Consider the following 13,473-nt stretch of genomic DNA (forward strand, 5'->3'; position numbering starts at 1 on the left):
GCCTCCTGTCTTCGACCAGTAGAGTACGTTAGAGGAAGTCATCTTTGAATTGCACAGTAAGACTACACCTTGAACGACGTGTCCAGTTTTAATTCCCATGGTGCACATGGAGTCGGTGCAAAGAGCCACAAGACTTCTCCAGTATCAACGTACTTGAGGAAAGAATGGAGAAAATTGAAATATGGCATCTGCCTTGGTATATAAGCGAAAGGATATTGGAATGGTAAATTTGGAGCCTTACTTCACATTAAACTGAGTCAAACAAGGGGACACAAGTTCTAACTAGTGAATGGCAACATTTGGGACTGACTATCCTGTCCTCTCCAGATGTTAGAGATCCCATACCACTATTTGAAGAAGAGCAGGGCAGTTCTTTCAGTGTTCTGGCCAACAATTATCCCTTAACCATCATTATTAGAATAGATTATCTGGTCAATTATCTCATCACTGTTTGTGAGACTTGGTGCGAATTAGATGCTGCGTTTCCCTGCATAACAGCGACTACACTTCTAGAGTACTTCATCAGTATGAGCACATAGAAGGTGCTTTATAAATGCAAAATTGTTCTTTTTAGGAAGTACAGTACTCCTTCACACTACGATCAATATGCTTAAAGGACTGAAATAAAAACCGACAATGCTGGAAATACTCAGCAGGTCAGGCAGCATCTGCGGAGAGAGAAACAGAGTTAACTTTTCAGGTCGATGACCCTTCATCAGAACTGGCGTATGCGTAAATGGAAGCACAACGCCGAGAATTCCTTCACAAAGCTGGCTGCTGTGATGGCGACTGAAGGTTTGCTCTGGATGGCTGGGCAACTAAGAGCTGTCCTCGCCTAAATTGTGAGCAGCATTGTTTAGGAGGTGGGACTTGCTTGCCTGAATATATGCCTTCTAACTAACATTTGTTTTAAATCTCCAGATTTGCCTCTCTCCCTCAGCTGAAGCGGTCGGAACCATTTCACGGGTGCCCAGATGCTCATGTGCGAGACTGAACAGCGCACATTGGCAGGCTATTCAACTGCATAGGGCATTACAACTGAGTGCAAACCTCTCCAGACGCCCTTTCCAGCGAGGAATAATTGGACAGTAAGCGTCAGCAGGAAACCTGGCTGCTGGTTTTTTTTTTAAATTCCTCACTAATTTGAGCGCAGATCAGCTAACTCAGAATATGTTGAGGATTGAACCTGTGTCCTTCCTGCTTTGTATGACTTAGTACGCATTTATGTTACTGGCTGAGGGAGCGGGGGGATTTCCAACCTTTTGTAAATTTGTTCTTTGGTTGGGGTGGGGGGGGGGGTGGAGAACACTGTCAAAGCAGTAATTATTGCTCATCCCTGGTTGCCCTAAGGGCATTGAGTCAACTCAATATGTGGGACTGGTGTCACATGTAGCCCAGACTGGCAGGTTCCCTTCCCTGAATGACGTTCGTGAACCAGTCGGGTTATTTTTCTGGTTCTTTCCCCACAATTTATCAGATGTATTGAATTCTGTTTTACAATCTGCCAGGGTGGGATTTGAATTCACAACCTCTGAATTATTAGTCCAGTACCATAATCACTAAACTACTGCACCCATTTCTAACCTATATTCTTTATGTATCAGCCAGCAAAGGCACTGCAAGGGTTAAGTCCATGGCGATTCCAATTGAAGACTGGACTCTGGAGCTGCCTGTGGAGAATGTGATGTGGTCCACTATGTGCATTGTTAATTCAAACGCCAGACCTGCCTGGAGGCCTAAGCGCTGCGTGCTAATGCGCATGTAGACACTTTCCCTGCCTTAGTAGATGGGCTTTTGTTGTTTCCTCTGGTAGTATTTCTTTTAGAATAACATTTCGTGTTGGTGGATTTATTACTCTTGTGGTTAGTTTTGGGGTGCCAGTGTTTTAAGATGCTGTTTCAATAGTACCCGTTTTTTTAAAAAGAAATAATTGCCTGTTGTAAGGTTATTTGTCATAGCATGGCTGCAGGATTACCTAGATTTGGACCTGAATATTGAAGGGTACATGACATTTAGGAAGGACAGGAAGGTGGGAAAAGGTGGAGGGGTGGTTCTGTTCATTAATGATGGTATTAGCACAAGAGAGCGGGATGACCTAAGTTCAGGAAACCAGGATGTAGAAGTGGTTTGGGTAGAGATGAGAAATAATAAAGGCAAGAAGTTAGTTGTGGGAGTGGTGTACAGGCCCCCTAACAGGAACCACATGGGATGGAGTATAAAGGAAGAAATAATAGAAGCTTGTCAGAAGGGTACAGCAATAATCATGGGGGATTTAAATCTGCATATAGACTAGAAAAATCAGATGGGCAAAGGTAGCATAGATGAGGAGTTCATGGAATGTTTTTGGGACAGTTTCTTACAACAGCACGTTCTGGAGCCAACCAGAGAGCAGGCTATACTAGACCTGGTATTGTGCAACGAGATAGGATTAATGAATGACCTCATAGTGAAGGCGCCCCAGGTAGCAGTGATCATAATATGATTGAATTTTACATTCAATTTGAGAGAGAGAAAAGTGGGTCCAAAGCTAGTATTTTAAACTTAAGTAAGGGCAATTATGAGGGCATGAAAGCAGAGCTAGCTAAAGTGAACTAGCAAATTAGGTTAAGGGATAGGTCAATAGAGTTGCAGTGGCAGACATTTAAGGGGATATTTCAAAATACGCAATATATACATTCCAACAAGAAAGAAAAATTCCAAGGGGAGGACCCACCATCCATGGTTAACTAAAAAAGTTAAAGATAGTATTAAACTTAAAGAAAAAGCATATAATTGTGCAAAGATGGGTGGCAGGACAGAATATAAAAAAGAGCAAAGAGTGACTAAAAGATTAATGAGAGAAAAATTAGAGTATGAGAGAAAGCTAGCTAGAAATATAAAAATAGATAGTAAGAGTTTCTATAGATATTTTAAAAAGAGTTAACAAAGTGAGCGTTGGTCCTATAAAAAGTGAATCTGGGGAATTAATAATGGAAAATAAGGAGATGGCAGTTGAATTGAGCAGGTATTTTGCATCGGTTTTCACTATAGAGGATACAAGTAACATCCCAGAAATAGCTGTAAATTAGGAAATGGAAGGGAGGGAGGAACTCAAAATTATAATCACCAGGGAAGTGGTACTGAGCAAATTGTTGGAGCTGCGGGCTGACAAGCCCCCGGGTCCTGATGGACTTCATCCTAGGGTCTTAAAAGAAGTGGCTAGTGAGGTAGTTGATGCGTTGGTTTTAATTTTCCAAAATTCCCTAGATTCGGGGAAGGTTCCATTAGATTGGAAAATAATGAATGTAACTCCTTTTATTCAAAAGGGGAGGGAGACAGAAAGCAGGAAACTACAGGCCAGTTAGCTTAACATCTGTCATAGGGAAGATGTTAGAAGCTATTATTAAAGACGTTATAGCAGGGCACTTAGAAAAGTTCAAAGTAATCAGGCAGAGTCAACATGGTTTTGTGCAAGGGAAATCATGTTTAACCAATTTATTGGAGTTCTATGAGGAAGTAACGTGCTATAGATAAAGGGGAACCGGTGGATGTACTGTACTTAGATTTCCAGAAGGCATTTGATAAGGTGCCACATCAAAGGTTATTGTGGAAAATAAAAGCTCATGGTGTAGGGGGATAACATATTGGCATGGATAGAAGATTGGCTAGCTAACAGAAAACAGAGTAGGCATAAATGGGTCATTTTCTGATTGGCAAGATGTAACGAGTGGTGTGCCACAGGGATCAGTGCTGGGGCCTCAACTTTTTACAATTTATATAAATGACTTGGATGAAGGGACCGAAGGTATGGTTGCTAAATTTGCTGATGAAGGGACCGAAGGTATGGTTGCTAAATTTGCTGATGACACAAAGGTAGGAAAGTAAATTGTGAAGAGGACGTAAGGAGGCTACAAAGGGATATAGATAAGTTAAGTGAGTGGGCAAAGATCTGGCAAATGGAGTATAATGTGGGAAAATGTGAAGTTGTCCATTTTGGCAGGAAGAATAAAAAAGCATATTATCTAAATGGTGAGATTGCAGAGCTCTGAGATGCAGAGGGATCTGGGTGTCCTAGTGCATGAATCGCAAAAGGTTACTATGCAGGTACAGCAAGTAATTAGGAAAGCTAATAGAATGTTATCGTTTATTGCGAGGGGAATTGAATACAAAAGTAGGGAGGTTATGCTTCAGTTATACAGGGCATTGGTGAGACCACATCTGGAGCACTGTGTACAGTATTGGTCTCCTTATTTAAGGAAGGATGTAAATGCGTTGGAAGCAGTTCAGAGAAGGTTTACTAGACTAATACCTGGAATGGGCAGGTTGTCTTATGAGGAAAGGTTGGACAGGCTAGGCTTGTATCCGCTGGAGTTTAGAAGAGTAAGAGGTGACTTGATTGAAACATATAAGATCCTGAGGGGTCTGGACAGGGTGGATGTGGAGAGGATGTTTCCTCTTGTGGGAGAATCTAGAACTAGGGGTCACTGTTTAAAAATAAGGGGTCGCCCATTTAAGAAAGACATGAGGAGAAATTTTTTCTGAGGGTCATGAGTCTTTGGAACTCTCTTCCTCAGAGGGCGGTGGAAGCAGAGTCTTTGAATATTTTTAAGGCAGAGGTAGATAGATTCTTGGTAAGCAAGGGGGTGAAAAGTTATCGGGGATAGGCGGGAATGTGGAGTAATCAGATCAGCCATGATCTTATTGAATGGCGGAGCAGGCTCGAGGGGCCAAGTGGCCTACTCCTGCTCTATGTTCATATGGCCTTTTTAAAAAATAAAAATAAAAATTAAACATATCGAGGTCCCCCTAATGGCAAGTTCGCCCAGTAAGTAACCAAACCATTCAGACCAAGAACGTCCCAGGCCAAAGCTCTAGCCACTTGAGTTAGCTGAACTCTGCTGAGCAACAGGAGGGTGCTCCGATTGATCTTGGTGCCCAAGTTAGGGATGGGAAATTGGCCGGATTTTGCACTCCTGATGGCTATCCAGCCACTTACCTGGAGGCTTGAGCACTGTGTGCGGGGAGACACTTTTTATCTACCTTAGTAGGCTTTGTCGTTCCCTCTAGTGGTATGTAGGGAAATTTGCACACAGCAAGATCCCACAAACAGCAATGAAACGATGCCTGGGAACCATGGGGGCAAAGTCAAGGACTCATCAGCAATCTTTCTGAAGAGGAAGGAATAGAAAGGTGTGATTGCAAAGTGTAATAGAGAGGGAGAATTTACATCGTCACATCCTCAGAACATCCCAAATTGATTGACAATGAATGAAGCATTTGAAGTGCAGTCTTTGTTGTTATGTAGGTAAATGTGGCAACCAATTTTCACACAGCAAGATCCTACAAATAGCAATGAGATGAGCGAGCAGTTAATGTGTTTTGGGTCGTAGATTGCTGAGGGAGGAAATGTTGCCCAGTGTAATCCGATATTGGGGTTCAGATAAGGACAATAAAGAAATTCAACTTGATGCTTATGGTTTGTCAACTGTGGACCCCTTAAACTTAGCTTACAGCCCTGTAAACAGTTGCTGTTGCCCACAATTCCACGTATTCCTGGCTCTTTCACGACTTGAAAAAATTGGATTAAAGCTTTACAAGCTGATAAACATTATTGCTTCAGTCATCAGCTTGAGTACAATGTTGGGTTTCCTTAAACACATCCATTTTATTGCAGTAATCATCCAGCCTTGCTGATCTGCGTAAATCCCAGGACTACCATAACAGCACCATAGGAACAGAAACCAATGGCAACAGATGATGACCTGCAAAGGTTTGTTTTAAAGCCTCATTCTCACTCCCACCTCGTCCTTCTGTAATTTTAATTTTAACTCCCACAAAGAAATTCCGCCCTTATTTAATTTAAATATTAAATGGCTCCTCTTCCCCTTTCAACTCCTCTTCTGTAAGTGCTGCTGTACAGTTCCACAGGCAGTGGGGGCCTTTTTTTTCGTTCCTGGGATGTGGAGGTCGTTGGCAAGGCCAGCATTTATTGCCCATCCCTAGTTGCCCTCGAGAAGGTGGTGGTGAGCCGCCACCTTGAACCGCTGCAGTCCCGTGTGGTGAAGGTACTCCCACAGTGCTGTTAGGGAGGGAGTTCCAGGATTTTTGAACCAGCGACCATGAAGGAACGATGATATATTTCCAAGTTCGGATGGTGTGTGAATCGGAGGGGAACGTGGAGGTGATGCACTACTTGCTCAAGTGCCCTTTATTTACACGTGAGCCTTAATGTTGAATGGCAGCAGGCTATTTGACTGCAGGGTCGCCACAGCCAAGTCAGACCTTGTACCTCACCCCGTGTCCACATGTGTACACTTTCCAACGGAGCCACTGGATAGCAACCAGGAATGGGAATCCTGGTGGATTTTCTTGTCTCTAACCCAGGGGGATTAGTGTTAAAGAAAGACTTGCATTTATATTGCGCCTTTCACAACCTCAGGACATCCCAAAGTGCTTTACAACCAATCAAGTACTATACTTCTGAAGTGTAGTCACTGTTGTAATGTAAGATACACGGCAGCCAAATATGTGCACAGCAAGCTCCCACCAACAGCAATGAGATAATGACCAGATAGCCTGCTTTGGTGATGTTAGTTCAGTGATAAATATTGGCCTGAGCACCCCTGCTCTTCCATGGGTTCTTTACATCCAGCTGAGAGGGCAGACGTGGCATCGGTTTAACGGCTCACCCGAAAGAGGGCAGCTCCCACGGTGCAGCACTGGAGTGTCGGCCTAGATTATGTGCTACCCTGTCTGAGAGGAACTAACTTGGCACAGACCAGAGGATGGTCCTGTGGTCTTTGTGATTTGTATGGCTCACCCCACTTCCAGCACAAGCCTTCATATTAATGATTAGGACGAAGGGTTAGAGTGATCGGATGGGTTTGCTAACTGCTTGCAATAATTCCCCCGGGCCACAGGAACCACTGGCATGAGATTAGACTGGCATCCACGGTAAGGGAGGCAGGGCCCCAGACATCGGTATAATAACACAGCTGGTGCAGCTCACAGCAGTTTGTCTTCCAGAGGCCAGAAAGCTCTGTGTGTACACGCAAATTCAGTGCCTGAAATAGCTGCCGTTTGGCTTCTTGTCCCTCAGCTATTTTTAGAGAGACGGAGAGAGAGCGTCTCATCCCTCGCTCCACCCAAGGGTCTGTTTCTTGTGCAGGATGTAGGAGTGCCACCTTATGCCAATTCAAAGAACCGAACAGCAGGACAAGGTGCGGAAGGGGGAGTCGGTTTCTGTTCTAATCATTTGCTGCTGATGCTATTTCAGTGATGATTCACGCTTGCACATTGCAGGCGGAATGATTTCTACTTTTAGTGCGTAGTTTATATTTTTTTAAATGCCAGGCAGCTTCCTCGCACACCAGCCCGAAAGCGAAGCTACAAATTCACCAGCAGTTCTGTAAATATCAGTCTCCAGCACTAAGGAGCAGCTCATGAACGCCAAGCATATCAGGCTGTCTGTCCCAAGCAGAGCTTAGAGACCAAAAGAAAAAAAAGGACCGACTTGCATTTCTATAGCGCCTTTCATTCCCTCGGGCTGCCTCAAAGTGCTTTACAGCCGCTGAAGTACTTGTCATGGTTGTAATGTAGGAAACGCGGCAGCCATTTTGTGCAGAGCAAGCTCCCACAAACAGCAATGTGATGATGACCAGATAATCTGCTTTTAGTGATGTTGGTAGAGGAATAAATATTGACCAGGACAGCGGGGAGAACTCCCCTGCTCTTCTTCGAAATAGTGGGTTCTTTGACATCCACCTGAGCGAGAAGACAGGGCCTCAGTTTAATGTCTTATCCAAAAGACGGCACCTCCGACAGTGCAGCACTCCCTCAGTACAACACTAGGAGCGTCAGCCTGGATTTTTCTGCTCAAGTTTCTGGAGTGGGACTGAACCCTCGACCTTCTAGACTCTAGAGGTGAGAGTGCTGCCCACTGAGCCAACATCAGCTTCCTGGAACTTGCTGCTTCCATTTCCATCAGGAAGCTGGATCCAATTGAACCACACTGCTCTGGCAATAGTCACCGTCTGTAGATGGAGGAGATCCAGGTTCAGGAAGCTGTCTAGTGGGACCCCAGCCATTGTTTGCCTTGGGTGGGAGAATGTGTAGAATTGCTGTGTTAGCACTCTTAACGGGCTGGGGCCCTCGACACACGGGCAGAATGACTGCTTCAGGATGTATTCCCAGACAGTGGGATAGAAACCACTGATTTTCTTCGAGGGAGAGAGAGAGCCACAACTCTGTGGCTGACCTTGTTGATTTTTTGCCTTGGTTCTGCCACGTGAATGGATCAGGATTTTGTAAATTGATTATTTTGTGCAATAAAAGTTCCTGCTGATCCTCAGTCGGGGCAGGGGAGGGTTCCTGCTCCTGCTGGTTCTCTAGCGACTGCTGTTGGCTGTCAAGTGAGGATGGGATCAGGCTCGAGCGCAATGCCCACTGCACCCACCTCCCACGGCCCAGTAACTTGCCGACACTCGCCATCTGGGCTCACAAGTGGAGAGTGGTCACTTGGGAGAGGTACTGAGGTCAGCTGAAACCTATGGATTTGTACCCCAGTCACTACTTCCAGCAAAAAAAAACCATTCAGATTGGACAAATAACCTGATTGGACTTTGTTCTCGTGGGTGATATCGCCACCGTCGACTGTGTCTTCAGCTGCTTAGGCTCTAAGCTCTGGAATTCCCTCCCCAAACAGCGCCACCTCTCTCCTTTACAACCCTCCTTAAAACCTATCTTTGACCAAGCTTTTGATCACCTGTCCTTATATCTTTCGATTAGGCACTTTACAGCCTTCTAGACTTAACATTGCGTTCAACAATTTCAGACTATAACCTCGGCCCCTATATTTTTTAATTTTTCCCCCCTTGTCTTCTTGCATGGCAGCTGTTGATGATTCTGCCATCGCCATTCACACCTCATCTAGAGTCATCTTTCGTTTCTTAACTTGTCCCATTACCTCTCTTTACGCCTTGCAGCATCATCCCTTTTGTCAGTCAATCTCGCCTGCCTTCCAACCTTCCCTTTGTTCCTCCCCTCCTCCCTGCCCCGCTTAAAAATCTCTCTTCTCTTTAACCTTTTCCAGTTCTGACGAAGGGTCCTCGACTCGAAACATTGACTCTGTTTCTCTCTCCTCGATGCTGCCTGATCTGCTGAGTGTTTGCAGCATTTTCTGTTATTTCAGATTTCCAGCATCTGCAGTATTTTGCTATTGTCCTTGTATCTCCTTTGGCTCTGTGTCAATTTTTGTCTGATTTATGCTCCTCTGAAATGCCTTGGAACGTTTTACTACCTTAAAGGTGCTACATAAGCTATTTGAAATAAAAACAGAAAATGCTGGAAATACTCAGCAGGTCAGGCAGCATCTGTAGAGAGAGAAACAGAGTTAACGTTTCAGGGCAACGACCCTTCGCCAGCTCTGGTTGGGTGTCTTGGTGGAGGTTTCATCACATGACCTCCAACTGCCCCGCCCCCACACTCCCACCATTGGTCAGCCCCGCGGCCAATTGGAAAGCAAAAAGACTCTTCATTACCCATCTGGGTGATGCTTGACTGTCGAGCAGCTTTTTTTTTGTTGCCATTTCCAATATTTTTATAACGAATAAACAGAAGTGTTCAATTTTTTTAATGCCCCTATGATTTTCTCTCCGGGTTGATCGCAGCCGTGTCCAGGAGATTAATCTTCAATTCCTGGAGACTCCAGGGCCAATCCTGGAGCGTTGGCAACCTGAATATAAAGGCAGGTTGTTGTTGGCTAAGATGTATTGACACCCACCCAGTACTGTCTGCTCTTTACCTTATTCCATGGGTGCCACCTCTGGGAGCGGGGGGGAATAATATCTCCTCAAACAGCTCTGGCGTGGGCATATATCCCCTTCTGCACGCTGCTCCCAATCCTGCCCTTGCCCCATGTTTCCCCACCCCCAGCACTGCAGCCCCCAGCTCTATATGTAGTGCAATCTCTGCCCTGCGATTTCCTTGCTTTAAATAATAAATAAGAAGTGACAGGTTAGCAGTCACTCAGAATCCGCCGGGAGTAAAATTGAATCAGGATGCCTTGAAAGATCAAAGCTCAAAGCAGCAATCTGTGCCGGAGTCTGGAGCTGAACCAAACCTCCAGCAGCCTTCCTCCCTCGCCTACTAATTGGGGCGGGGCTGTGAGTGGCAAGGAGGGAATTCTTTTTCATCTTTACCCGCGGCAGAATCAACTTTTTTCAACAACCCCCTCCAACAAATTCACGCAAGAATGCAATTTTAGAAAGTGTTCTTGCAGAGAAAAGTGGAATGGAAGGCTGTGCACAGGGTAAAGCAATAAACTGTGAGCACTGCCCTCTTGTGCCTGCTCATTGCAAGTTCAGGCTCTACTGATGGCAACTCTCGGTGCCCACATTCTGCTCGTGGTGCCAGCAGATATTTATATTACATCTGCTCCGTTCTCTTAAAGCTGTGCTACCTCGCAGACCCCCAAAAAACCCTTTCTATCTCTTCTAATATTCTCCAGCGGGATTTTTTTTTAAAATTTAGTTTATGAACACTCAGAACAGAACTGATTTTGAATGCATGGGTGGTGCGAGCCAGTGTGTAAACAATGAGGGAAGCCTGACTCAGATGTTTCTGTGAGAGAGTAATGAGGCTTCCAGTTGGCAGATGACCTCACTAATTCCCTCTCGGAATATCCTCGGCACCCCTCAAGTTGCAGAATTTTCACCGTACCGCCGAATCCTGATTCATTTCAAATCAAATCAAATCAAATCAACTTTTATTGTCATTGTTAGTGCACAAGTGCAGTACAACGAAATGTAGGCTTACTTACATTACTTACTTAAATTTACTTACATTACTGATTTATTTACGTCGAGCACTGACCGGCGGGTCTCAGGAATGATTTTTATCCTGTGTGGCGCAGTAACCTCTGAACCTGACCATGTTGCACCTCAGTCAAGGGTCAGGGTGCAGCTCGAGCACTTTTACCCTGAGTTTAGGCCACAGGCTGCCCTGGCGGCTGTCATTGTCCGTGATGCACACGGTGTGTTTTGTATTTGAAAATAGAAATTGAAATCAAACTCCTAGCTTAGGGAGCCCTTCGGGATGAGTAACAGTTACAGTAACATCATGTGACAGGGACCTGTGTGATTTAAACAATGTGCAACAGGAAAAGGTATTATATGATTGCAATCCTACAAGAATGTTGCAGGGTTTGCAGTAATTGCCAGGTATGTTATACTACACCCTCTACGTCTTCCTCTCGCTCTCCATCTCTCTCACTCTCGCTCACTCTCCTCCCCCTCTCACTCACTCTCACTCTCCGTCTCAGTCTGTCTCTCCTCTCTCACTCTCCTCCTCTCCCTCACCATCTCCCTCTCACTCTCCTCTTTCATTTGTCTCTGTCCCCCTCTCCCTCTTTGTCACCTTCTCTCGTCCTCTCCCTCCCCCTCTCTCCTCTCATTCTTCCTCAACTTCTTCCTCTGTCTCATTTCTTTTTAACTTTGATGATGCCCCGCTCTGTGGGCCTTGCCCCTCACCCAGGTTTCCAATCAAGAAGAAAAAAAGGCTATTGTTGTAACATCATCTGACAGGAAGGGATGGGCTTACGGACAAATTCCAGACTCTCTTCCTGGTCTCTTCCAATGCTCTCTTGGCTCGACTCCACCCTCTGAAAACTACAGCTCCTTCAAAACTCTGCAGCTCGCCCCCTACCCTGCATCTACACTGGCTCCGACCCCCTACCCTGCATCTACACTGGCTCCCGGACCCCCTACACTGCACCTACACTGGCTCCCGGACCCCCTACCCTGCATCTACACTGGCTCCGACCCCCTACCCTGCATCTACACTGGCTCCCGGACCCCCTACCCTGCATCTACACTGGCTCCCGGACCCCCTACCCTGCATCTACACTGGCTCCCGGACCCCCTACACTGCATCTACACTGGCTCCGACCCCCTACCCTGCATCTACACTGGCTCCGACCCCCTACCCTGCATCTACACTGGCTCTGACCCCCTACCCTGCATCTACACTGGCTCCCGGACCCCCTACCCTGCATCTACACTGGCTCCTGGACCCCCTACACTGCATCTACACTGGCTCCTGGTCCCCCTACCCTGCATCTACACTGGCTCCCGGCCCCTACCCTGCATCTACACTGGCTCTGACCCCCTACACTGCATCTACACTGGCTCCTGGTCCCCCTACCCTGCATCTACACTGGCTCCCGGCCCCTACCCTGCATCTACACTGGCTCCGACCCCCTACCCTGCATCTACACTGGCTCCTGGTCCCCCTACCCTGCATCTACACTGGCTCCTGGTCCCCCTACCCTGCATCTACACTGGCTCCCGGCCCCTACCCTGCACCCCTCCACTCTCCACCTCCTCCCCCTTTTTAAGACCCTCCTTAAACCCTTGACCGAACTTGTGGTGACCCCTCCTAATCTCTCCTCCTTTGGCTCAGTATCTCTTTTCCTTACCTTCCTATGAAGCGCTTTGGGACATTATTCTATATTATAGGTGCTATATAAATGCAAGTTGCTGTTAAAATTACTATGTAGGTCGCACACTCCTTATTTGGGCGTCAACACAGAGTCACACTTTATCTGCACACTTCTACCACCAGATGGAGCCGAAGCTGCAGCTCCTCATACCGAAACCTGCAGCATCTCGAATGCACTGGAGGGAATTCAATCTGTGCTGACTCCACCAGTATATTATATATAAAGAGTAGTGGATACCCAGGAGTGATTTCAACACAATCATTTTATTGGTGGGGTGGGGGAATATGTTAAATAAAAACTGAAGTAAGCAAGAAATGTTTCAGATATGTTGGAAATATCTCTTACTCTTCCAGTTTCCTGCCTTCCTCTCAGGGCAGGGTACCGTTCCATCCTTCACCACTGAGCCTAACCAGTGAATGACGGCGGTTCATTCAACCTGGGAGAATCCTACTGAGCCTGTTCTCACCTTACACGCACACTCACAGACACATGCACAATCTCACAAACACACACTCACACTCAGACACATGCGCACTCACACACACATTGTAACGCACACTCACACACATGCATAGACACACAGGCACATACTCGCTTGCACAAGTGCACAGACACACTTACACAGAAACTCTCACGTACACACTCACAGACACACACTGGATAGTGACAAGGACCCTGATTGACTTTTCCCCTCTCTCACCCAGGAACACTGAGGCCATTTGCATCACAGCTGTCGCCCCAGCTAAGAGAAGCTCATTTAACACACGCTGTGTGGCTCTGCACCACACTGGGTGTTTGGAAAAAGGACCAAAGGCGACGTAAGAAAAAACTTTTTTTACACAGCGAGTGGTTAAGATCTGGAATGCATTGTCTGAAGGGGTGGTGGAGGCAGACTCAATATTATCTTTCAAAAGGGAGTTGGATAAGTATCTGAAAGAAAAAAATTTGCAGGGCTACGGGGAAAGGGTGGGGGAGTGGGACTGGCTGAGAGGGCA

Source organism: Somniosus microcephalus, chromosome 27, assembly GCF_052327205.1.
Source record: "Somniosus microcephalus isolate GS21.2 chromosome 27, FLI_Smic_1.0, whole genome shotgun sequence".
NCBI lineage: Eukaryota > Metazoa > Chordata > Chondrichthyes > Squaliformes > Somniosidae > Somniosus > Somniosus microcephalus.